This window comes from Mirounga leonina, unplaced genomic scaffold (genome assembly GCF_011800145.1).
Source record: "Mirounga leonina isolate KUSES-001 unplaced genomic scaffold, KU_Mleo_1.0 Mir_174, whole genome shotgun sequence".
NCBI lineage: Eukaryota > Metazoa > Chordata > Mammalia > Carnivora > Phocidae > Mirounga > Mirounga leonina.
In genome coordinates this window covers 8,094,472-8,122,419 of record NW_023270451.1, presented here as the reverse complement: position 1 = coordinate 8,122,419, position 27,948 = coordinate 8,094,472, and the positions used below count along the sequence as shown (strand labels likewise).

At 35.7% G+C, this 27,948-nt stretch overlaps 1 protein-coding gene and 1 pseudogene across 1 annotated transcript in view; both read left to right on the top strand.

The window, feature by feature from the left end:
• Window positions 1-27,948, top strand: part of MAGI2 (membrane associated guanylate kinase, WW and PDZ domain containing 2) — a 1,284,239-nt gene that overhangs the window by 93,779 nt on the left and 1,162,512 nt on the right. The gene's annotated exons all lie outside the window — the stretch shown is intronic.
• LOC118020675 lies at window positions 16,558-17,383 on the top strand (annotated as a pseudogene).

Below are 27,948 nucleotides of genomic sequence, written 5' to 3'. Positions count from 1 at the left end.
ATATAGTGAGAGCTCATTGTCGTTTTATTTTGTGTAATCCTGATAGCTAATGATATTGAACATCTTTTTACATGCTTACTTGCCATCTGCATTTCTTTTTTGGTGAAGTGGATGTTCATGGCTTTTGCTCATTTTTAAATTAGATTGTTTTTTCACTGTTGAATTTTGAGAGTTCTTTATGTAGTCTAGGTACTGTTCCTTTTAAGATATGTGGTTTGCAATGCTTTTCTCCAAGTTTGTAGATTGTCTTTTCATCCTCTTCACATGGACTTTCTCAGAGTAAAGGTTTTAAATTTTGATCAGATCTAATTATATATATTTTTTCTTTTATGGATTATGTATTTGGTTTCAAGTCTAAGAGCTCTCTGCCTTAAGATTTTCTTCTATATTTTCTAGAAGTTTTTTTCCCCCAGTCTTGTTGAAATATAATTGACATACAACATTGTGTAAATTTAAGGTGTACAATGTGATGATTTGATATGTATATATATTGCAAAATGATTACTATAAAAAGGTTAGTTAACATATCCATCACTAAACATGGTTATCTTTTTTTATGCACGTGGTGAGAACTTTTAAGATTTACTCTTTTATCAACTTTCAAGTAAATAATACAGTATTATTAACTATAGTCACCAGGTTATACAGTAGATCCTCAGAATGTGTACATCTTATAACTGAAAGTTAGTATCCTATGACCATCTTCACCCATTTTCCAAATTCCCCCACCCCTGGCAACCATCTACTCTTCATCTCTATGAGTTCAGTTTTCTTCTATTTCACATGTAAGTGGGAGATCATATAGTATTTGTCTTTCTCTCTCTGACTTATTTCACTATGTTAGCAGACTGTGGACAGTCTTTCAATCTTTTAATTTAGCTGGAAGTTACCCTTGGTAGGTCTTGAACATGGGTCATGTCAGCTGCAATTCCAATGGCAGTTTAATTTAAGAGTCCTTACAGTGTGATTACGGTCTTCTTGGTTTATCTGGTGCCATTGAAGCTCTCACTGGTTCATGCTGCTGCTGCCGAGGGAGCAAAAGGAGTTTCCCCAGATTGGGCCTCCAAGTGTTTCTCAGTGGAAAGGGAAGTATAGTGGGATCCTCTTACCAGAGGCTTCTCCATTCCCAACTACTCCCTGATGTCTTTGGGTAGGTGAGGAGATATTTCAGACCCTTGGGGACAACGTTTCCTGGACTGGGTTGCTTACTGTTGGTGTGTTCCTTTTTCCTTTTCTGCATGTCTGTTCTTAGTTAAGACTTGGATTCAATATTTTGAAAACTTCTGTCTCCAAACTGCTTCACATATTGCAGCTCCTAATTTCAGAAATATAGCACTCTTACTTGCCTGAGTGTAGACCTTTTAACTACCTAGCACAAATTATGATGTCTTGGAAAAGTCAGACAACATTCAGAATATTTTATAAAGGTAAAACTGATGCCGAAAGACTGGGGTTGATTTGGATTAAAATAGATTTTAGCCAAAAAATCCATTTATTTATAATTATGTAACATTAGAAAATTCTTTGTTTAATCAAATGTACAATGTGTTTAGTTTTCATACTTGTATGTGTGTCTATCGAGGGGTATTAGATGGGAGGAGAGGAATAAAAAGTAAAATGACAATAGCAGAAAGATGTTTTTGTAAATGAAGTTTTTTATGTAGGAGCCTCATGGCTCAGATTAAGAATGCATTTCTTTTAAACATGCATCCATTAATTTCAAATACCCAACATATTTTCAAGTCGGATCTAGTGTCATTCATATTAACATCTTGAACAAAGTAGAATGGCCTCAACTTGAAATAGGTATGTAAGCATTTAAATAAGAGATCTAGCTTAATAACATTATTTGCATAATTTTTATGATTTGGAAGTGTTTTCATGCACATGATCACATTTAGTTATATCAAAAATATGTGGGAGACAAGGAAGTTGTTAACAGATTTCTTACAGGTTAAAACAATATAACTCAGAGAGGTTAGATAGCTTATCTAATATTTGTAAGCTAGTAAATGGCAATGGTGGGGACATATACTTAGGTCTCATTTTAGACTTGTGGGAAGTGATGGGACCCCATTTCTTAAAGATTGTTTTGAGTCAAAATAGTTGACATATGCCCATTTTGTACAGAGACAGAAGGACATGACTTAATTACTTGCATTGCTCCTTTGCAGATTCTCTACTTTATGCACTTAACTTTCCTAACAATTTACTAAAAATACTGAGGGCTTCCTTGACCTTGTTTTTTAAACCTAAAGTTAAAATAAAGCACAGGCAGTCTTAGGAGAAAACATTAAAGTGATGGCACTTATTTTTGTTTGCTTATTTTTATTTTCTGATAGATCAAATAGTTTCCTTGATAGGCAAACAATTTTCTGAGGGTCAGCGTAATTGTAGCCAGGTTTTAAATGCTGTTTCTCAGCTGGCAGCTAACTCTGCTGTGTGCCCTGCATAAGATGCCTGGTTCAGTGGGCAAAAGTTGCACGACGTCACTTTGAAGATAAAGTCATGTCTCCCAGGATGCATTGTCAACAAGCCTGATGTGATACAGTGTTGGTACGTTGACTTTTTCTTTAGTTGTGCTTCAACTTTTGAGTCCTTTGGGTTATTCTTTACTAATCTGAAGAAATCACAGCTTCTGGCTATTCTGTACTGTTTGAATAGTTAAGCAAGCCTGACTGTCAGATTTCCAATACTGAAAGGATCTACAAAATGAGTGAAGTGACCTTGGCATTATTTTTAATACCCATTGTAATCATCTCTAGGTTTTTAAACTTGAGGGTTATAGACAGAGTTGGACATTTAAACGTGGGAATTTCTTTTTTGGCTGACAGGCAAAATTGGAATTTGCTAGATGCTCCTTCCCTTAATTTTGAACCTAGGGGAACGAGTATTATTCATTGATTTAAAGAGTAATCTCTCTAAGAGAGTAAGACCCAATGGCAAAATCTCACAGTGATGTGGTGTGTATCTAGTTCTGTATTCAGTCATGCTGCGGATTATAACATAGCTTTCTTAAAACACAGGACACATTGTTTATCTCTTTCATTGTACAAATAAAGGTCCTCTCTGACTTATCTTTGTTTCTGTTAATGCCAGTATTATAATCAGGTTTTTCTATACTTTAGAAAGTGTTTAAGGTAGTATCACTTAGTTTTAAATATTAGTTTTCTTTTACTTTATTTTTAAGGGTCGATACTCTGTAAAGGCTTTGGAAATGGAGACGTTTCTTAGATCAATGTGGCTTTTCATAAAATTAATCGATGTTGTGAATAAGAAATGTTTTGAGTTTTTGTTTGCTTTTCATTTCAAAATACTTTTCTGTATTTCTTACTTCCTTAATGTTTACATTGTAGAGAATAAACTCTGCAGTGGTAATGACTTGCTGAAGATAGATGCACTTCCACTCTTATTAGTCATGATTGCTGATGTAGATTATTGTGGGAGCTGAGAGATTTGTAACACAGCAGGTTACTTATTAGCAATTCTGGAATGAAAATCATTGCAATCTAGTGATTGTTTTAAGTTCTAACTGACTCTCTAAAGCATGTAATATTTTAAATTCCTAGATACTCTATGTATTTCTGTTTCATGAATTAAAAACATGCTCAAATAACACACTCTACATATTAGTATCATAAACTCCTCTGAATACTACTGTCTAAATACAACAGACAATACAAAATTACATCCTTTAAGCAAAATGGTCATTGCAAATATATGTGTAGGTTTTTATTTCTGATAATTTCTTAGGATCCCTTCTGCATCATCACCTTGCATAAACAATTTAATTTTTAAAAAGACATATATTTATTAGTTTCTATATAAGCATGATCATATATGTATAGACTCAGAATATTGCTTATAAGAATCAGAAAATGTTGGGGTGCCTCGGTGGCTCAGTCGGTTAAACGGCTGCCTTAGGCTCTGGTAGTGATCCCAGGGTTCTGGGATCCAGCCTTGGATCAGGCTCCCTGCTTCGGGCTTCCCTGCTTCAGGCTTCCCTGCTCGGCAGGGAGCCTGCTTCTCCCTCTCCCTCTCCCTCTGCCTCTGCCCCTGCTCATGTGCACTCTCTCTCTCAAATAAATGAATAAAATCTAAAAAAAAAAAAAAAAAGAATCAGAAAATGTTAATCTCTCAAATGTGTTACTTTAATGTTTTTCAAAATAAGTTAATCCTATTTATACAGTGTCTTAAAATGTTTAAATATCTAACAATTGTTTTTTTGTCAGATAAGCAAAAAAATAGGACATTAATTACCGGATGTTTTTATTTTTGATAAGCACAGTGATTGTTTCATTTAAAGAAATACATATATTTGATATGGGAAAAACAAAAAAAGCCATGGAACTGACAGATACGTTGTGTGAAAGCCACAATTATCTGGATTGCCTTTTTTTTTTTTAAGATTTTATTTATTTATTTGAGAGAGAGAGAATGAGAGAGAGAGAGCATGAGAGGGAGGAGGGTCAGAGGGAGAAGCAGACTCCCCGCTGAGCAGGGAGCCCGTTGCGGGACTCGATCCCGGGACTCCAGGATCATGACCTGAGCCGAAGGCAGTTGTTTAACCAACTGAGCCACCCAGGCGCCCCTGGGTTGCCTTTTGAGTAAGCCACTTAGTCGTATCTGACCAAAGAAATAAATGTGTCTCCATCATTTTTAAAATTTTATTTTATTATGTTATGTTAATCATCATACATTACATCATTAGTTTTTGATGTAGTGTTCCATGATTCATTGTTTGCGTATAACACCCAGTGCTCTGTGGGGGATGGGAGGGATGGGGTGGTTGGGTGATGGACATTGGGGAGGGTATGTGCTATGGTGAACACTGTGAATTGTGTAAGACTGAGGAATCACAGACCTGTATCTCTCTCCATCATTTTTGATTGGGGGTTCTAACTGTGTTCTGTCCAGTGACAATAAGCTTGTTTCTTTAAATGTAGATACAATTACAAATGTATACCCCTTAAACACTACTAGAAAGTAATGGAAACCATAAGCTGGTGGCTAAAAGGTCACAGAGATCAATAGAGAAAGTTCGCACACTTTAGTGATTTTTCCTTAATTTTCTTCTTCCTCCTTTATTTTTGCAGTTCCTTTCTCTTGGAACACACTTTGAGTCTCTGAGTATCCATTTCCTCAGCTTTCAAATGGAGGTATTAAAAGAACCTACCTCATAGGGTGAATGAAAGGATGAAATAAATTAATGTATGTAAAAGTGCTCAGCATACTAAGCACTAATCCTGGCATACTGGGAGTGTTTAACAAAATTGCTTTGTTGGCGTTATTATATAATTTGCAAGACTCTGCTCGCAAGTCTAGAATTTATTCAAAATCCTAAAACTCAGCTACTGTGTGTAGCTCTTAATAGAGCTTATGTATTGTAAACTGGATTCTGTAAACTGAATTTCCCTTAAATCTAAGCATTTAACTTGTATTCTCAATCTCATCTGCTTGAATAAAGTTCTCTTAGATCTGAAGCTAATGATTACTGTACCTTCTCTGTAATAATGTTTCTTTCTACTATACCTGATGCGGAGAATAATTTAGCCCCCTAGTAATAGCTCTATGGGAACAGGGCCCCTAAGATGTGCAGTGTGTGGGCAACCAGAGTGTAAGCTCCATCTATCCCCTTACACCACATGGAAATGGCTTAAGTAGAGGCTAAGCATCTCCTTATCAAAGAGATTTCTGAATGGCTGGAAGCCTGGGGTGTATGACCTCTAGGAGACCTTCCCACCAGTTTATGACCACTCTGTAGCAGATTCAGGGAACCCAGGGCTTTTACAAATCTGTGTTCTGGAGTCCACCAACAGAATATTTCAAAGTGATTTCTGCTTGACTGACCACCATTTCCAAAATTACCACTCAGTTATGTTTTCCCCAAATCAAGCAAAGCTGCTTGTATATGCTTCAAGTCATCCATGTCTAACTTTGCAAAACTGTCATTCTGAGCTTTGTGAAGAATTTATGAAAATTCAAAGATTTATATTTGGCAGTCCTGTAAGCATGAAGAGTCGCTAAATGTGTTCTTTGCTAAAAATATAGTGATGCTTCACCTGTTCTCTAGCAATAGGTGCATTCTTTCTATCTTTAATTTATATATGGCTTTATCTTATAGCCTCTAGTGCTGCAAGAAAAGTAGTCAACATCTCTGAAAAGGAGGGCTTCATTTCAATAAAAAAACCTAATTATTGTGATTTTGATTTGAATAAATAAATTAATAATTTTAATCTACTCCCATATGCCCTCTGACCACACAAGGTTAAATCACTGAGAAAAGTGAAATAGTTAATTTTTTTAAAAGATTTTATTTATTTATTTGAGAGAGAGAGAGCGAGAGAGAGCATGAGCAGGGAGGAGAGGGAGAAGTATGTTCCCTGCTGATCAGGGAGCCCAACGCGGGGCTTGGTCCCAAGACCCCGAGATCATGACCTGAGCCGAAGGCAGACACTTAACTGACTGAGCCACCCAGGCACCCCAATAGTTGATATTTTTAATCACTCACCACAGTGCATGGCACTTTAAAATATTGAAACCACAAGAAGAAAGATTTAAGGTGCATGTCAATCCATAAGTGCTTTGACTTTTGTGAACAATGTACAGCACAGACTGATCTGTGTTCCTAAGGAACTGTCCATCTTTCACATTGAAGTGCTTTTAAAGTTTGGAAATATTCCATGAATTGTAATAATTTTGTACATTTTCACAATACTAGAGTTTAATTTGATGTTTTAAACATTTTAATTAAAAAACTATTTCAACTTAAACTGATACGTTCTGACATAATAATTCATCTATAGTAGTTATGGAATTATGCTTAAAATAGTCTGTTCCCTTTATAAGTTTTCTAATGCATGGATAAATACTAAGTAAATTATTCAATTTTTATTCCAAGCAATTTTTTTATTGAGAATCCCTACATGTTAGGAAATGGCAAATTTGAAATCACTGTGGTGGTACAATTCTGCAGTGACTTCTGTTATACCTAATTGTAAGTAATTAAAGCTTGTGAAGAGAGAATTTTAATTTTAAGTAAATTTTTTTAAAGATTTTATTTGTTTATTCATAAGAGACAGAGAGAGAGAGACAGAGGGAGAAGCAGGCTCCCCGCTGAGCGGGGAGCCCAATGCGGGACTTTATCCCAGGACCCTGGGATCATGACCTGAGCCGAAGACAGACGCTTAACCATCTGAGCCACCCAGGTGCCCAGTTTTAAGTAAATTTTAACAGATGTATAACAAGGCAAACCAGAGCTACTTAGAATATGCTGATTCATTATAAATCCTGGTTACCTCAGTTTAGTCTGAATCCTTTAACTCTATAAAATCTTAAAATGTCACATATATATTTTATATATATATATATATAATGTTAGATAATTCTTTAACATCAACTGTACAACAACTCATTTTACATTTTTATATTAGAGTATATTATTTATCTGCTTTATACAAATCTTTTAGTTTTAGAATCAAACTCACTGTTTTATTTTCAAGTCTTATGTTAATCTTTATGTATATGGGAATATTCCATAATAAACTATACCTAGTATAGTTGTTTCATGAAATAAAATCAGTTAATTCTACAATAATATTCTATTAATTTTTAAAGGAGCTGTTTAAATTTCGTTTGTCCACTTGTTTTACACAATCAACTCACCAAAGGAACACAGATCTTCCTTCTTTTGAAGGAGTCTTTCTGAGCCACACATTTTATTTTATTTTATTTTATTTATTTATTTTTTACACACATTTTAAACATGGAAATATTTAATAGTAATTTCTCAGTAACAGATCAAAGTATTTAGAACTTAATAGAAAGACAAAGAGAAATGGTTCTTATCTGAATTCAAAATTTCAGCAGGAAAAATGACTGTGTTTAATCCTTATCTTTGAATCTTCCTCAAAATTAATCCTACTGTCAATTTATTTTTCATGTAGCCCATCTTCTTAAATATTTGTTTAAGCCTTTGTCACTCAAAAATTCAAAGGAAGATGTATGCCAAAAGTTCTTTCCCTTACTCCCTTACTTTTCTCTTTCTTTTCTCTTTCTTTTTCTTTCTTTCTCTTTCTTTCTTTCTTTCTTTCTTTCTTTCTTTCTTTCTTTCTTTCTTTCTTTCTTTCTTTCTTTCTTTCCTTTCTTTCTTCTTTCTTTCTTTCTTTCTTTCTTTCTTTCTTTCTTTCTTTCTTTCTTTCTTTCTTTCTTTCTTCTTTTCTTCCTTCCTTCCTTCTTTCCTTCCTTCCTTCCTTCTTTTCTTTCTCATCTATAATTAAAACAGAGTGGTAGAGTGGGAGAGAGACTGATTTTGGAAATTAATTGGAATAATAAGAAAATTGGGCACGGTCCTAATTATCATTTTCCCTCAGTAATTTTCTTTCTTATAATATTAAATGCATTTAAATTCTGTATTCCCAAAATATCTTTGAAAGACTAAAATAAATTCTATGCTTGTTTAAGGAGCCGTCTAGAAGGCAGAGTGTATGAGATTGAGAACAAAAACCTGATATTCTAACAAACTGTTGCATCGTTACAAATAATCTTGACAATATATTTGCATATCCCTGGCATTAATGTTAATACTGAGCTGAACAAATTCCTCAGAACTCCAGCTTTTAAGTACTATGTACACCCTCTAGAAACATGCCAGTTTTTCTCTTTTTAATTTCACTACATGACTCTCTAAACTTCTGCAATGGTCTCATTTTAGGTCTCATTTGAGCTACTAGGAGTGTGAATCCTAAAAATGCCTACTATGTGGTCTTAATTTAAAGTTTTAGGTTTCAGCATCAGCTTCTATAGCTTAAACGTGAGAGAAGGAAATAAAATTGACTGAATGCCTGTTGTATGCCAGGAACTATGCTAGACCATGCATCCTCAGTCTTAGCCCTTAAACAACAGCCCTGTGAGGTAGGTGAGTATTTTCATTTCACAGATGAGGAAACAGACTCTGAGTGTAAGTACCTAGCCCAAGGTCACAGAGCAGGTAATGATGGAATTAGGATAACTCAATATTATTGACTCTAAAGCTCATTCTATTTCCCCAAACACCAAGGGGGAAAGAATAAAATTTTCAGTGAGTGCCATAAGCGAAACATGTAATAGTCTTTATGAAAATGATCAGTAGACTGTAGCAGTTAGGAACATAGATTATGGGCCCATGCTGTCTGGGTTTGATTCTTAGCCCTGCTACCTTTAAGCTATGTGACCTAGAGCAAGTTAGTCAACCTGTGGGAACTCAGTTTTCTTATAAGTACAATGAGGATAAAGACAGCAGTTATCACAGAGTGCTGTGAGGATTAAATAACCAGGCTTTGACACATAATAAATGCTAGCTGTCATTGTTGCTGTTGTTGTTATTAACTTCAACTAGAAGAGACTTTAGAGGTTATCTTATTTAACGTCTTCTTTTTCTAAGTAAGGGGCTGAGATTCGGAGAAGCAGAATGACTTGCTCAGGGTCACAGAGCAACACAGAAACAGTCCTCAGTTTCCCTAACAACTTCCAATCGAGTGTGTTATCCTTGTAAACAAAAACAACATCCAGGAGGTAATGAAGCCGATGCTATATTTAGAATTTATTTGTATTATTTAATGAATCCCTAAGCCTTTTCTTCAATATGCCTATTCCTACTGAGAAATAACATCACCTAATTGTAAATTCTTATGGATATTGATGAAAGGGATGAACCAACAAGTTATGAACATACTGTCACATTTTATAAGCCCATAAAATTTAAGGACATCACCTTTTATGTACAAATAAAATATTATACAGAAATGGTGAATGAAAAATGATGGTAAAAATTACTTAAATGTGAGAGATGTCTTTTTTTAAGCTGAAGAATTTAAGGCTTTTTGAATATTTTTCAAAATTAATGATGTGGAATAGAGTTGTTACTCTATCCTGTTGTCTTAAATGGTTTGACTTTGTATGTGTTGCACATTTTATTCTAAAAGTGAAAGGAGCGCATTGATTAATGCACATATATGTTATGTTGTTAAAGTTTCAAAAATGATAAAACTCAGTTTTCACAACAGATTAGAGATGTTCTTCTTCTTCTGGAAAAAAAAATAATTACATAAATATAAAAATCAGAAGTGGCTGTAAATGATGAATGCTACACTTTTTCTGAAAAGTTGTTTTCTCTGATGGTAGAAAATAGCAGAAAACTGGTCTTTTTGATTTGTGTAAATTTACAAGAAGATAGTTTCTGGACTTCCTTTTAAATTTATATTCAGCATACAAATTACTGAGCACTTATTTATTATATGTAAGGCAATATGCTAGTTGCTGGAGACATTGAAATTAATAAGACATAATTTTTTTGACCAATAAGGACATTCCAAAGACTAAGTATACATATGTTTTTGGTCTAGCATGTTGCTTATTTACCAACACAAACTGAGATTATCAAATAGCATTGAATAATTTGGTTAATAAATACAGTAGAATTGAGACCATGTCAGAGCATATGTATAAATTAAATGGTCTCCCCTTATTACCATACTCTAATTGCATTAAATACTATCAGAGGTACAGTTAATTTGAACTTCAAAAGCCATTGTAATTTCTTTTATTTGTATAGTTAAGCTAGAAGAGCTGTAATACATTAAAATAGCCTGTACAAGATTACTTAAATAATGGCATTTTGCTTTGGGGCAAATAAATAAAACATTTCCAGAAAATGCCAGTAATCTCTTAATTAGGTATCATTCACAGATTGTGAAAATGCTTATTTTTTCCATTAATAAGATGTATCTTATTTGCCTATTTATTTTTATCAAGTATAATCTTAATATTCTTGGCCTTATGTTTTTATAATAGAGTAAAAGATGTGCCAAATAGCATACCTTTTAACCAGATTTTACAGTGCAATTTTTCACTGATAATTTCTTCTTTTTTTTTAAGATTTTATTTATTTGAGAGAGAAAGTGAGCGAGAGAAAGAGAGCACAAGCCAGGGAGAGGCAGAGGGAGAGAGAGAGAAGCAGGCTCCCTGCTGAGCAGGGAGCCCTATGTGGGGCTCGATCCCAGGACCCGAGATCATGACCTGAGCCAAAGGCAGACGCTAACGACTGAGCCACCCAGGTGCCCTCACTGATAATTTCTAAGGATAATCTCTTGTTATCAGGGGATGATGTATAGAGTGATGCTAATTGGTATTGAAACTTTTAAATAATATAGCACTAATATTTTTACTTAACATTTTTCTAAGATAAAACTCTGAGACGGTTTATCTTAGTATTAAGGTATGTGTCCATACAAAGATATACATGAAATATTTCCAAATAAAAACTATACTCAGATCTTACCCGTGCTTTCATTATTCATATTTCTCAGACTTTTCAGTGGAAGTCTACCAAAGGTATAAATAGGGTATGGCTTTAAGGAATCCATTCAACATTATGCAGGTTAAAGTTAAAGGGAAAATCAGGTCTTCCAAGTGGGAAGGCTGGCCAGTTGGAAGGGCAGGAACACAGCTCAAGGAAGAGATATAAAGTAGAAAAGACCAGAAAGGAAGACCAGAGCTCTGAGGGGAGAGGTAATCCATGTGCAAGGTAGTCTTGTTGAAAAGCTAAGAGGAGAGGGGTGTCTGGGTGGCACAGTAGGTTAGGTGTGGGACGCTTGGTTTCCACTTAGGTCATGATTAGGGTGGCATTGGGCTCCGCTCAGTGAGGAGTCCCTCTGCCCCTCACCCACCTCTCAAATTTATAAATAAATCTTAAAAAAGAAAAATCTAAGAGGAGAAATTGATCACTCAGTGGCGGTGGAGCTGTGGAGACAAGAAATTGCTTTAGAGATGATCCCCAGTGTAGCAGAAGTGAACAAAGATAGCACAGAGTCCTGGGTTATGGAAAAATGGAGAGGTTTGAGGCCAGGGTAATTAAGGCAGGATTGAGTAAGGGAAAATGAAAATGTTTAATGTTTATCCCATATCAAACAATTTGATAAAATTATAAAGAATTAAATGTGATAGATTTGACAGAAAAGTCAGATCACATTTTTAATTTTGTGTGCTATTTATTTTTCTGTAAGATGTTTATAGATAGAAAGACATTCCGTTATTCATTATTCCAAAGAGCAAACATTTATGGAAGGGATTCTCTGTAAGGTAAAACATCACTTAAGCCATGTTAGGGCAAAATGAAAACAATAAAGATTAAGAAGCTTTCAATTTAACATAAGAAAGGTGAGGATTATTGGGGTCAAGAATTGATGGAATCAAGGCCCCATACAACGAAATGACACCATTCACAGAGAATCTGAGAACCAATGACTCAGATGTTAAGGAGATCTGGAGTCTCTATGCTCATATAAGTTCTACTATAACAATGTATATGTATTACTTTCACAGATGTGGATGCACTAAATGCTAACTGGTTACACAGGAGACATCCTTGCCTTCAAGGAAGAGTTGGGAAATTCACTTGCACACAATGTTCTTGCAAGTCAGTGTGTATTTGTGTAAACCAATAGCTCTGTGAAAACAAATAGAGCTCATTTCTGCCTGTGGAGACAATGTAAAGTGTGAGTAAAGATTTGACATGGTATCCTGGCCTTAGAAATGGGAAGTGCTCCAACAATAAAAAACGGGGGGAGGACCACAAACCCAAGAGTGTAGATGGTTTTGCAAACCATGCAATGCATAGACAACTGGAAACACAGACTTTGTTTAGAGAATTAGTGGAGGAGGAAGCTGGAAAAAGATTATGTGCAGACTGCAGAGGGACTCGAGTGCCTGGAACAGGGTTGATGCTTTAATAGGGCAGCAAGCAGGACTGAGCAGGAAAAAGCAGAATCAAAGGGATGTTTATGAAGATTTCTCTCATGACAGGTCTATATGGAGGAGGGGAAAAAACTTATGGTAAAGTGTTATCTTAAATTGTGTACTCTGAAGATGAAATCTCGAGTAGACTGATTTTTCTGAGGGGTGCAATGTTGTAGGAAATTATACGTGTATTTACAAAGACGATTGTGAAGTAAAGCTACTTGTTTAATAAGTGATTCCCTAATGAGATGAGAAATGTAGGAAGGAAGTACTTTGAGGGAGAACATGAGGAAATGAAAAAAAAATGATGGTTTTTTACTTGCTAATTAGGACAGAATGACAACTTCAGAAAAATCACAGTGGTAAGTATTACTACTCTCTCAAGGAGGATGGACTCTTATTCATCTCACCCAATTTAGGAATTGTCTGTTCTTCCTTCGAATTTGACTAGTTAAACATAAGAATAATTTTAAAAAGAGAACAATGTAGAAATGGTTTACCATGAGCACTCTAATAATGAAAATCATTGCCAAATCATTTGGCATTTTTCCACACCTCTTCACATTTGGCAGTTTTCTATGCAATAGTGGAAATAATGAATAAGAGTAATTTTCTTGGTTGGGATATATAACTGATCCCAAATGAATGAAAATCTTGAAGCTAGCATACTTAAGATGCTAGTTATATCTGTTACTGTCATGCAGAATCTTTAGAACCAGGAAATAATTGAAAATCAGACTTATTTTTAATGTAGACTCTTTCTTCTTTTTCAGAATTCTTAGGTTTTTTTTTTTTTTAAATACATCCAAGAGGGGTCCCTGGGTGGCTCAGTCGTTAAGCATCTGCCTTCAGCTCAGGTCATAATCCCAAGGGTCCTGGGAATGAGTCCCACATCGGGCTCCCTGCTCAGAGGGAAGCCTGCTTCTCCCTCTCCCACTCCCCAGCTTGTGTTCCTGCTCTCGCTATCTCTCTCTGTCAAATAAATAAATAAAAATCTTTAAAAAAAATAAAATACATCCAAGGACCAAGCATTATGAAATTTCTCAATTCTTGAACTTAGCAAATAGAGTTAATAGCATTTTTTAAATGCCTCCAGAGAATATCAAAACCCAGGCTCTAAGAGCTGGTCTCTTTTCTTCTAGTGTTGATACGTGTATTAATTTTCTAGGGCTGCAGTAACAAACTACTATAAACTGAATGGCTTAAACAACAAAAATTTATTGGCTCACAGTTCTAGAGGTTAAAGTCCAAGATCAAAATGTTGGTAGAGTTGGTTCCTTTGGAGGGCTATGAGTGAGAGTCTCTGCCATGCCTTTTATCTTCTGGTGGTTTCCTGGCAATCTTTGGCATTATTGGCTTATACCTTGATCTCTGTCTTCATCTTCACATGGCATTGTCCCCATGTATATGTCTGTGGTCACATTTCCATTTTTAAAAAAGACACCAGTCATAGTGGATTGGGGCACACCCTGGTCAGTATGGCCTCATCTTAACTAAGTACATCAGCAATGACCCTATTTCTAAATAAGGTCACATTCTGAGGTGCTAGCGGTTAAGACTTCAACATATAGTTTCAACCCATAACACAATCGACCCATAACAATATGTAATAAGAGATGATTATGAACATTGTTGAGAGTTATCTTATAGATCATCTACTCATTTGAGGCCTCCTGTCTCTTATAGTTACTTAGAGAAATTACAGATGCAGAAGCAGTTTTTATCAGAAGAGGGATTGTTTTCCTTATGTACCCAAGTTTTCCCTTTGGGAATCATCCTTTCAGTGACTCCCTTAACATCAACACTTACCCTAGCCTCAATTCTCTAGCATACTCTATCAGAGTCACTTTAGAAAAATATCACTTTTATATAACTCTTTCCTCAGTAACCTTCAGTGGCTCCCTGCTAAATATACAGTAAAGTGCAAGCTCTAAAACATGCCATTTGCATCTTCGACCCACCAGAGCATACCTGTCATTTACTCCTCTGAGCTTCTACATGTATAATAAACCCAATGTTCCATTCAAACTCAACTTCTCACCATTTTCTGAACAAACCAAAATTTTATTTCTGCATTCTTGTTCATGCCTCTTTTTAAAACACTTTTTCTTTTACTTATCCTACAAGTCTGGCTGAAATCCTATCTCCTCTGTGACAGAGTCACTATGTATGAGTTGTGCTTGCCTCTCTTTCCTATAGCATTCACCACCTATGAGTCATTTGGAACTAATTTTTGTTTGTGTTGCCGTTTTTTTTTTTTTCATATGTTTGTGTCTTATATGTCATATTGCCCCAACCAGCTTATAAACATCTGGGGAGCAATATATTCTGTTTTGTTATTCATAGAGTAGTACAGGTCCCCAAACACTATTGATACAGGTAGGACTGATTTATTGTTCATTTCCTTACCAGTGAAGTATACAGTGGTTGTGTTATTGTTTCACTTTGATTTGTTGTGCACCCACAGTTATTTGCTACATCCCCAGTTCACAGAGTTCCACATTATCTCTTATATAATTAGGAGTCAAGGGATTTGGATCCATCCCATTGAACTAGCTTAATTTGTTTAGTCCTCAGAGTTTTAGTTACCTTATCTATTAGTTCAGGAAGTAATACTAATTTAGTCCTCAAATTACTCTCAGATCTAAGATTCTATAATGTAGGAGTCTATACATTATGTCATACACAATGAAATCTCTATATAAAGCTAATTGAACATAAGTTTTTATGCAGATATATAGATGGATGGATTGATGGAGTTTGTGTTACTGTTTTTGTTTGTTTTTCTGTCAGTGCTGACCAACAGTTTAGTGGTCCTCAATTATTTGATTTTATAATTCATACTCTGGCTACATTGAAAATAGTCTTGAAGTGACCTATTAAAATTAAAGACTAATTAAAAAAGAATTTTTCTAATGATGTATAAAGAACTACTAGTAGTGATTAGCTACAGGGAGCAAGATTGGGGAAATGAGGGACAATGGACTTTTTCACTTTAAGCTTTTTAAGAGTATATACTAATTTCACAATTAAAAAAAGAATAATCAGGCAGTTTGGGGGCCAATGTCATTTTTTAAAGAAAGGACATCAGGCTGGTGGTATTAATACTAAAAAAGTACAAATGTTTCCTCCCTCGTTCATATGCATTCTTAGAAGGGTTTATGGAGTATGACAATAGGTTTATTGGTGTTCAATGGTATCGTAACATTCAAAGTGCTTCTTCATGATTCTTAGTAAGAAACTAATGTTTTGAGGATGGAAGGAAAGTAAAATAAACCACCAAACAAAGATTAGCAAAACGGTAGTGGTACTAGAATGTGAATCTAGATTTTCTGGAAAATCAGACCAAAAAGAATTATCTTAAGCTATATCCTTTTCATTGTGTGATAGAAAAATAGCATGGAAGTAAATCTACAGAGAAAAACTGTCCTAGCATTGACTGAGAGATAAAATCCATTTTCTTGTGTCTTTTATAAGAGGTATTGGGGCACAGAATAGAGCATGCCTTCAACTATAATTTTGTAAAAGATAAACTTTGTTTCAATGAACATTTATTTTATTGAGGATGTAATAGTGCTAAGAGAATAATACTCTATTTAACACAAGGAAGTTATTCTTGCATAGAATAGAAAACAAGGCCCAGGGCTTTTGCTTTCTGATGATTCAGTGTTTAACTGGAAGAATTGAAATTTCGGGGTCATTAATGTATCCAGTTGCCTTGCAATTTCTTTAAATACATCATTATAAGATAAGCAAGGCATGTGAGACTGGCAGAGGGGGAACCTCATAGGTAGATATGCTTTCTATGTGGATTCCCCAGGGTGAATTAGGGAATTTATTGCAGTAGGAATGTACCAGAAAGGCAGTGAACAAGTCCAGGAAGAATGATTTAACTAGTTAGGTAGTGGAAGTAAGTGGGGCTGAGGCTGAAAAGCAGAACTGTGGTCCCCAGGGCCAGGATAGCAAGGGTTTGGGTATAAGAAGTTATCCAGGCTTTTGGCTTTTGGCTCAGGGAGGCAAAGGTGCAACTTTCTTCGGTCGCCCGGAATCCGGGTTCATCCAACACCAGCCACCTCCGCCATGCTGCCTAAGTTCGACCCCAACGAGATCAAAGTCGTGTACCTGAGGTGCACCGGTGGCGAAGTCGGTGCCATGTCTGTCCTGGCCCCAAGGATCGGCCCGCTGGGTCTGTCTCCAAAAAAGGGTGGTAATGACATCGCCAAGGCAACCAGTGATTGGAAGGGTCATGAAACTGACCATTCAGAACAGACAGGCCCAGATTGAAGTGGTACCTTCTGCCTCTGCACTGATTATCAAAGCCCTCAAGGAACCACCAAGAGACAGAAAGAAGCAGAAAAACATTAAGCACAGTGGAAATACGACTTTTGATTAGATTGTCAATATTGCCTGACAGATGCGACACCGATCTTTAGGCAGAGAACTCTCTGGAACCATTAAAGAAATCCTGGGGACTGCCCAGTCTGTGGGCTGCAATGTTGATGGCCGACACCCTCATGACATCATAGATGACATCAACAGTGGTGCAGTGGAATGCCCAGCTAGTTAACTACAAAGGAAAATGTTTCAATAAAGGATCATTCGACAACCAGTGGGGGAAAAAAGAAGTTATCCAGTTCCCTCTTCTACACGGAGATAATGCACGGTGCTAGCACTTGCCTAAATATCGGGGGAGAAGTTAAGGCACCCATTGAAAGTTGACATTACTCTAACTTTTTGGAAATTTGACTGAATAGTTCAAACCATTGGAACTTTTGGAAATTCAGGTTGTGATCTTAACTAGTCTAGGTTTAACCTAGACCAGCTAACTTAACTAGCTCCCCAACTTGGTCCTCATGAACTAGGCTCTTTTGGCCACCACAGATAACTACACAGTACTCTTGTCCAGAAGTACTGATTTTTATGACTCATCACCTTTCCAAGGTAGGGCATTTCCATAAGCAGGAAAATGCTCACCTCCTTTTCTTTTTGTTGGTGAGGGCCTGCTTACACCAGCTTCTGAAGGATAGTGCAGGAATTAAATATTTCTTCACTCATGTTCTTCCATCATCTTCTCCAATAAATAATCAATCTAAAAAGTACGACCTCTTAAAAGTTTTGTTTTATTTTGTTTATAATCACAATTTATTATTTCTACCAATGTCAATGTGGAGAGTGAAGGAAACCGACATTTATTAGACTTCTCTTATAAGTCAGATGGTCTGCTACTGACACCATAGTCTAGATACTTTAATCAAAGGCTCAGAGAAGTTCAATAACTTGTTCACAATCCTATGCTCAGAACCAGAGTTAAATCCAGGTCCATTTCACACCAAAACATTTATTTCCCATTGTATATTCCTTCACAATGGGAAAATTTAAATTAGTTTTTTCTTATCCTGTGTCTACTTTGGACATTTCTTTGGCTCAGTGCTTACAATGTAAGTGCTATGTACCCAAACTTACCTTTCATGTAATTCTAGACTTAAGGATCTTTTCACTAGAGTCCTGTGTGGCCAAATGCAGACAAATTGTAAAGTTCACTGGATATGGTTGGAAAATAGTATTTATAATGGGTTTAAGTTCATACTGATTAACATTTGTCTCACTCACTATGTTTTGATTTTCCAAGAATGACTTTCTACAAGAGCTCCCATAATGTACAAAATGCCTAAGGGATTCTCTAGCATCCAGGACTAAAGCTGATCCCTTTCCTGAGATCTTAGGTAAATGGTCATCCTAGATATGCAAGCCTAGATCAGAGTTGAAGATAAATTAATGGAATATTGAATTTAAAATCCTGGAAATTCTGGACCTTTACACAGAGACACAAACACAAACACATACACACACACACACACCCTTCCACCACCATACACACACTTACAGAGGAAATTAGGTGCATAAAACCTTCTATGGGAAAATTTAATCCTCTCAGTAGATAAATATTAAGGAAAGAACTGGCAAACCATGGATCAAAAATATTAGAAAAAAGTGTAAAAGAGAGCAACAAATTTGTCAACAAATGAAGAACACTTATGTCAAAAATATTCCTAAAGAGCATATATGAAAGTTGTGATCTAAAATTTTACTATTAATATCATGATTTCCAATATAATATTGAAGGTAAAGAACAAAGTTGATGGGCTGACACTACCTGATTTTAAGATCTACTGTAAAGTTACAGTAATCAAGACAATGTCATATTGGGGAAAAAAAAAGAAATAGACAAATAGATAAAGGGAACAGAACAGAGTCCAGAAATAGACCTCCATATATATAGTCAACTAGTATTTAACAAAGAAGCAAAAAAGCATTGACAGTACAATGGAACAAAGCTATCTCTTCAAAACATGGTGCTGAACAACTGAGCATTCATATGCAAAAAAAAAAAAAGAATATAGACAACGACCTTACACCCTTCACAAATGTTAACTCAAAATGGGTCACAGACCTAAATGTAAAACACAAAACTATAAAACTCTAGAAAGTAACCCAGGAGAAAACAAATGACCTTGGGTATGGCGATCCTTTTTTTTTTTTTTTAAAGCTTTTATTTATTTAAGTTAATCTCTGCACCCAACATGGGGCTCAAACTCATGACCCTGAGATCAAGAGTCACATGCTCCTCAGACTGAGCCAGCCAGGCGCCCCGGTGCCTTTTTGCCTACAGCACCAAAGGCATAGTCTGTGAAAAAATAATAAGTTGGGCTTCATTAAAATAAAAAATTGTGAAAGACAATGTCAAGAGAATTAGAAGATGAGCCTCAGAATGGGAGAAAATATTTGCAAAAGATATATCTGATAGAGGACTGTTATCCAAAATATACAAGAACTTTTAAAATCCAACAATAAGAAAATAAACAACCCAACTTAAATATAGACCAAATAGCTTAACAGACATCTCACTAAAGAAGGTATACAGAAGGCATGGGGTGCCTGGGTGGCTCAGTTGTTAAGCGTCTGCCTTCAGCTCAGGTCATGATCCCAGGGTCCTGGGATCGAGCCCCTCATTGGGCTCCCTGCTCGGCAGGAAGCCTGCTTCTCCCTCTCCCACTCCCCCTGCTTGTGTTCCCTCTTCTGCTGTGTCTCTCTCTGTCAAATAAATAAAAAATAAAATCTTAAAAAAAAAAGGTATACAGAAGGCAAATAAACATAAAAAACTGCCCCACATCATATGTCATCAGAGAAATACAAATTAAAATAACAATGCTATACCACTACACACTTACTAGAATGGTCAAAATTGGGAACACTAAGGACACCAAATGCTGGTGGAGATGTGGAAAACCCCAACCCTCATTCACTGCCGTGGGAATGAAAAGTAGTACACCACTTTGGAAGGCAGTTTTATAGTTTCTCATAAAACAAAATATACTCTTACTAAATGATCCAGCAACCATGCCCCTTGGTTTTTATCAAAAAGAGTTGAAAACTTATGTTTGCATAAAAAAACTGCACATGGATGTTTATAATGGCTTATTTATAATTCTCAAAATTGGGGAAAAAACTAAGATGTCCTTTAGTAGGTGAATGGATAAAATAAACTGTGCTATATCCAGACAATGGAATATTATTCAGTGCTAAAAAGAAATGAGCTGTGAAAGCATGAAAATACATGGAGGAAATTTAAGTGCATATTACTAAGGGAAGCCAATCTGAAAGGCTACATACTATAATGATGGATATATGTCATTATACCTTTGTCCAAACCCACAGAATGTACAACAGCAAGAGTGAACTTTAAGGTAAACTATGGACTCTGGATGATTACAATGTGCCAATATATGTTTATCCTTGCTTTAAAAAAAAGTATAATTCTGATGAGTGATGTTGATAGTAAGAAAGGCTGTGTAGGTGTGGGGTCAGGGAGTACATGGAAATCTCTATACCTTCCTTGCAACGTTATTGTAAACCTAAAGCTTCTCTAAAACGTGGAGTCTTTAAATTTTCTTACAAAATAAAGTTCTTACTTCTATGAACATGAATCATAAAAACAAGAACTCAAGTAGAGATAATGAGACAGTGGGAGGAAATTGAGTGTTAACTGGCAGATTTTAGTGATGAGGAAGAAACAAATCAAAACTATTCCCAAAATACAAAAGAATCAGAAGGACCAGACATGAGGATAGACACTGTGGAAACACAACAAGGAAACAGAGGATATCCATGAGAAGATGCAAGAAAGTAAAATAAAAATGGAAGATAAGAAGAAATAAAGAGAAAATGGTAACTGTATAAAACAGACAAAAAAGACCTTATGTATGCATAATTGGAGTTTCTTAAGAAGAAAACCAACAACAATGAAACAGAACAAATACTTGAAGATATAATTGGAAGGAAAAATGTTGTGAAAAGAAAAGAATACCTGAATCTGCTTATTGAAAGGATATGTCATGTACCAGTGAGAATTGACCCCAGTCACTGAGACATATCCTTCTGCTATTTACCCAAGGTATATGTCCTTAAGACATATCCTAGTATATTTATTAACCTTTGATGATACAGAAAGCATCTTTTAAGTAGCGGGCAAATGATCACTTTATTTACAAGAGGGAAAAAAAAATCACACCTGCCTTAGACTTCTCCTCAGTGATATTCAAAACTAAAAATTAATGGACCAAAAACCTCTGAGATAACTGAGAAAAGAAAGGATTTCATGTTCAGCCAAGATTTTTTATTTTTTTAAGATTTTTTATTATGTATAAAGGCCAAAAAGTTACTGAATGTGCCACAACTCAAGAAATACTGCTCACCTACAAGAGGCTGAGCTTCAGCCAATCGAGGGATAACACAGAAAAATTTAGCAAAATGACTGGTGGTAAGCATATAATATGTTGAACAGAACTAAGACTAAAAGAAATATGTGGACTTGATAACAAAACAGAACATAAATTTTGTATGCCTTGATAATTTAAAATGACACTAAACTAACTAAAATTGGGAGAGTAGGGGAAAGAATATTTTGGCACTTTTTTTACAAAACTAAACATGTAGCTATCATACCTAGAATACCACAGGTACAGTATTTACTGATTATCTCATCTGTAATAGTGTGGAGACAAATAAAGCTGAAAAATCAAGTAACCAAATTATAACTTGGTATGGTTATGTAACTTAACAGTAGAAAGTGGTGATAAACATCGTTTTAAAATGCACACACACTTTTCGAATAGCTAAAATTAGAAATGCTGAGCAATTTGTAATAGTAACATTGATTTTTTTAAAACTGGGCAGGTAGAAAGTGAATAGTCCTTTAGACAAAATAATGAGGTAAACATAATATTTTTGTCCTAAAAAGAAACTCTTAAGATAGTGTATGTCAAAACATAACCATGAAATATTACTGTTCTTCCCTGTACTTACTTTAATGCATGGAATCATGGTTAAATTGAAGGCTATAAACCTAAAGAAAATAATAAATAGTACAATGTCTGTTGACTTTGGTTGGTCAGTACATATTTGAGGGTTGTAGAATCAGAGTTTCTCTTACTTGGTTCTGAATGCTTCTGAAGAGTCAAAAGAGCATTGTCCCTTAGCAAGAAATGGGAGTACCCCCGTGGGTTGACAGAGAAGCCCCCTCTCTCAAGAAACAACTACGTGACTCTCCCATCATTTAAGTTGGTTTGGAGGAGACCTCCTCCCTCTTTGATCTCAAGGGAGCAAAAATACATTACAACATATAACATGGAATGTGATATATATAAGGGTCCCAAATGCTTCTGAGAATTTGATGGAAGTTATAGGACCTTTCTCCAGGAAATGCACATGTCACATTTTACCTATCATGGAGCAGAACCTCTGAAGCTTATCCAAAGAAATCCTGAGATGAACCATGAGAGATGACGGACTCTGAGAAACAAACTGAGGGTTCTAGAAGGGAGGGAGGTGGGGGGATGGGTTAGCCTGGTGATGGGTATTAAAGAGGGCACGTATTGAATGGAGCACTTGCTGTTATATGCAAACAATGAATCATGGAACACTGCATCAAAAACTAATGATGTAATGTATGGTGACTAACATAACATAATAAAATTAAAAAATTAAAAATAAATAAATATAGTCCCCAGGTTGAAGACCCTGGTTTAAAAAGTTCTCTGGACCTAGATCAGAGTCTCTACTGTTGATCTTTCTGGTCAGAACCGCAGGTGTTACAATATGCTCTGATAGAAGGAAGGTAGCTAAAACAGCATTTATAGCCCATCTAAGCCATCCCTTTTACTTATACTGAAGTGCAGAAGTGGCAGTTCTCAAAGTCTGGATCCCAGACCACTCATATCAGAATGAAGGTTGTTAAAAAGGGAGATTTGTTTGTTTTTAAATCACACACTAAGACTAGAGGAGGCAAAAGCAACTTCAGGATCAGAGCTGGGCCCCCTGTTTCTCTCAACTCCATATTGAGCAGCAACAACTAAGTAGCCCCAGCCTGATTCCCACTGACCTCTAAAAAAAGAAGCATTCCAGGGCTACAGCAATGGGTTGCCAAGGGGAATAATTAATCATTATGACTCCAAAATGGTTTTTTTCCCCTATTTTAAAATTACTAACATTAGAGAACAGTTACCACATGTCAAACCTACAGGTAGACACTATTGTAAAGGAAAGTTTTATATTCATTGCAGTGCAGTCATCGCTTGTCCTAAAAAATAGTAGGAAGATGTTCCCGGGTCACTAGCTTCACTTCTTGCATGCAGCTCAGCATGGTGATGCTGCTGAAGTAAGCACGCCCGGGATGTCTGACTAGTAGGTATGCGCCACATTGCAATTAAGGGTTTAATTACCGGCATGGCAAGTAGGCAGGACCGAACCTTGTATTCCATCTTTTAGCCAAAGATTAGAATATGCTTTATGAATGAGCATTGTCCTACATGGTTTTCTCTGTGGACATTGTGGTTCAGTTTGAAGGGCACAGACTGCTTTTGCCCAGCAGATCTTCACTATTGGGCTCTTTCAAGAAGAGGTGATAATGGGTACTCAAGGTAAATGTATATCAAGCTTTACAGATTAAAGTCACCACTTTAATTGCATCAAGAAAGACTGATAATCTTGATTTCAAATATGAACCAACTCCTGAGATTACTTCATTCAAGCCTGTATGCATTTCATTCTGTAGCGCTAACTTAGGCTGTAGCCCTTTTTCTTTGCAATTTTCTTTTTCACGTGAAGTGAAACTCTGGACATGTATAGGAGTGTGCTCAAAGTATTTAATTTGGTATTCTGCACCCTGCAGGGCCAATGCAGCCGAGTCTCATATGCTCCAATTTGTTACTGCACTTCTACAGAATTTACAATGTATTTTACAGTGGAATGCACAATATAAAATGCTCTCAATTTCACTCATCTTTTAAGGAATAAAGATCACTTGAAAATTCTATAAATTCAGAGACTCCAGAAACTAAATGGACTTTTGGTATTTTTCTAATAAAGGTTTTAAATACTTGGAAAAAATAAATAGGTTTTTGTTTGTTTTCAATTTTAGATTTAATTATTAAAAATCACTGTGAGCATAAAATATCAAATATACCATTAACTCTTTCATTTTAACACACTAGTTAAAATTTTTTCATTCTTCTGTTTTGTGAGTACATACTTTATAAATGAAATACTGGGAAGTTCCTTTTTAATTATTCATAGTTTGTTTTTACTTTCAGATTGGTCATTCTTTAAACTTTAAAAATTATAATATTTAACTAACGCCATATTGTTAGATGGTTAGTTTTTTAATAGCTCTACCCATAGTCAATTTATAACACTATTCAGTATACTTGTTTTCAGAATTTGGACTTTGAATTTGGATAGTTTAAGCCTCAAATCTTGCCAAAGCTGTTTATAGCTATGTGACTTTGGGGGATGTTATTTAACCTCCCTGAACCTCTGTTTACCTGTGTTCTAAATGGATTTAAAATGATGCCTTTCTGATAGATCTATCCTGAGAATTAAATGAGATAATCTATGTAAGCCAACAAACAAATGCTCAATAATTGTTAGCTAGCTATTATTCTATATAATCTTTTTTGCTCTTCTGAATTATTGAGTTGATTTCTCAAGAATGGGAATATTGGTTAAATGATGTGGAGACTTATTCATTTAGTCATAACATATTTCAATGTCTACTCTATGCTAAATGTTAAAACAAGGTGGTGAACAACGTGGTTTTGGAATAAGAGGTGTTTGCAGTTTGGAAGAAAAGACAGATAACCAACTTTTAAAATACCAGAGATAATTATACTTAAATACAGTAGTGCAGAAGAGAAAATGGAGGGTGTTAGGGAAAAATAGACTAAGGATATATATATGCCTGATTAACTTCTAAACTGTAGAATGTTTTACATTTTTAAATGATTTATGAAAGTAATGTGCCTGGTTACCCAAATCTTCATGGATTTTAGCTATTTTTTCTTTATTTCTAACTTAATAGCTGTAAAATATTACTTCCCTTTAAATTAGCAGTTTGTGTGATTTTTCATTTGAAGTATATTTATAGATTATATGATTCTGGATTTCAAAGTTCGTCAAAAAGATTTATTCATCCATTGTCCACTAAGGTTGTGATAGTGTCCTTAAGATAATACAGTTATCTCAGGATAGGGCGCCTGGGTGGCTCAGTTGGTTGAGCAACTGCCTTCGGCTCAGGTCATGATCCTGGAGTCCCTGGATCGAGCCCCGCATCGGGCTCCCTGCTCGGCGGGGGGTCTGCTTCTCCCTCTGACCCTCCCCCCTTTCATGTGCTCTCTCTCAAATAAATAAATAAAATCTTTTTAAAAAAAAGATAATACAGTTATCTCAGGATATATTTTGGGCTTTTCTTTACCTATTTCCTACATTTTTTACTATTTTTCTGGTGTTAAGTTTTGTGGTTTTTGTACTAAAGTTTTGGTATTTTGTATCACATCAATTTTGCCTTTCTTTTTTTTTAAGATTTTATTTATCTATTTTAGAGAGAGAGCATGCACCAGAATGGGGAGGAGAAAAGGGGGAGAGAGAGGAAGAGGGAAAGAATCCCAAGCAGATTCTGCTCTGAGCACGGAGCCAGACGTGGAACTTGATCTTGATCTCAGGAGCCCGAGATCATGGAGATCATGATCTGAGCCAATACCAAGAGTCAGGCATTCAACCAACTGAGCCACCCAGGCGACCCTATTTTGCCTTTCTTTTATAATTTCTTCCATTGCTTTGTTTATACCATACATTTTCCAAGGTTTTTTTTTTTTTTTTCCTGCTTGACCTTAAGAGTTCTTTGACCATATCCAAAATGCTGCTGATATCACAGGAGGTATTTTTTTCTTTTCTATTCATAAACCATGGTTACTGATATTCACTCAAGCACTGTGCAAAGAAGGAAAATGCAGGTTAAAATCAGAGCCTAAAATCTCTGCTCTGATAAAAATAAACTATGCTAAAAATCATTGTAGATCTTTCCATTTGGTTAAGAGAGTGATTCATGTTGTCAGTTTTGTAAAGTCTTCAGAATATTTATAAGCATTAGAGGGGAACTTACCCCAAATTAAAAGTGACCTTCACAAGGTACATTTCTATTTATGCTGTTTTTTTTTTTTTTTACAAAGATGATTCATCAGTTCATAGATCAGCAATGAAAACCAAGAAACAAATCGCTTATACTTGAGAAATTTCAATATGGATGTCAACTAATAGACTTTTTCTTAATATTTTAAAACCACCCGGGCGCCTGCGTGGCTCAGTCGTTAAGCGTCTGCCGTCGGCTCAGGTCATGATCCCAGGGTTCTGGGATCGAGTCCCGCATCGGGCTCCCTGCTGAGCGGGAAGCCTGCTTCTCCCTCTCCCACTCCCCCTGCTTGTGTTCCTACTCTCGCTATCTCTCTCTGTCAAAAAAAAAAAAAAAATCTTAAAAAAATATTTTAAAACCACCCTTTCTGGACATATTTGAATGTTCTCAAAGCAGCCAAAGAAAATTATTTGTAATTATACTATGATACCTGAATAATTTAGTTATAGTTTCAAGAATAATCTGATAAGGATGGGTAGGGCACTGGGATGTGATCCATCTTGATGCCAGACTCTGCCATCACTGCAGTTTCCTAGTTATAGATCTTTGATGTGAAGCATCATGTGGTTGTCATTTTTAAATCTCCTGTTGAAGATTTTCAAATAAGCCCTCCGAAATTTTAGGAGTACTGTGACTAAAGACAGAGACGGTAATGGAATATTACTCTTTCCAGAAGGATACCATAGTTCTGTAAAACAGCAACCATACTCTCTGGGCATATATAGGTGTAGTTTAGTAGAGTGTCACCTGAGAGTCTGACTCAGAGGATTATTCATATTGTGTAACAGCTGATAAAAGTACTTCTGCAGTACTAGATATTACTTCTAGGTGACCAAGTTGTGGAGAGAACAAGAGAAGAACTGAGATGGCTCAGGGCAGTATCTAGTTATCACCTGATAAACTATTTCAGTATTTTAACAAACAGTTTAGCTGTACCTGGGCACACAGGTGAATATATTCACCTTGGTATTACCAATGGCTTAAGTTAGGCTACGCTGTCCTCGAAGTTTATCATGACACAAGGTCAGCAACAATTACTCTCTGGTTTTATCATGATACTCTTACACTGGGACAAAACCTAAAATCAGTATATCTGAAGAACTGGAGTCAAGAGGGGAAATTCTCCCATCTCTAATTGTAACCTTGACACATCTCTCACAAGAGTGAATGTGGTGGGGAAAACGAAGTGAAGGGAACATTTATTCATTTAGCTTTTTATTTATTCATTTATCATTTTTATTAAGTTTTAAATTTTAATTCCAATATAGTTAACATACAGTGTTATATTAGTCTCAGATATACAGTATAGTGATTCAATAATTCCATACATCACCCAGTGCTCATCATGACAAGTGCCCTCCTTAATCCCTATCACTTATTTCACCCATCTCATCCCTACCTCCCCTCTGGTAACTATCAGTTTGTTCTCTATAAGTAAGAATCTGTTTCTTGTTTTGTCTCTCTTTTTTCATTTATTCATTTGTTTTGTTTCTTAAATTCCACACAGGAGTGAAATCATATAGTATGTGTTTTCCTCTGACTTATTTTGCTTAGTATTATACTCTCTAGCTTTATCCATGTTGTTGTAAATGGCAAAATTTCACTCTTTTTACGGCTGAATAATATTCCATTGTGTGTGTGTGTGTGTGTGT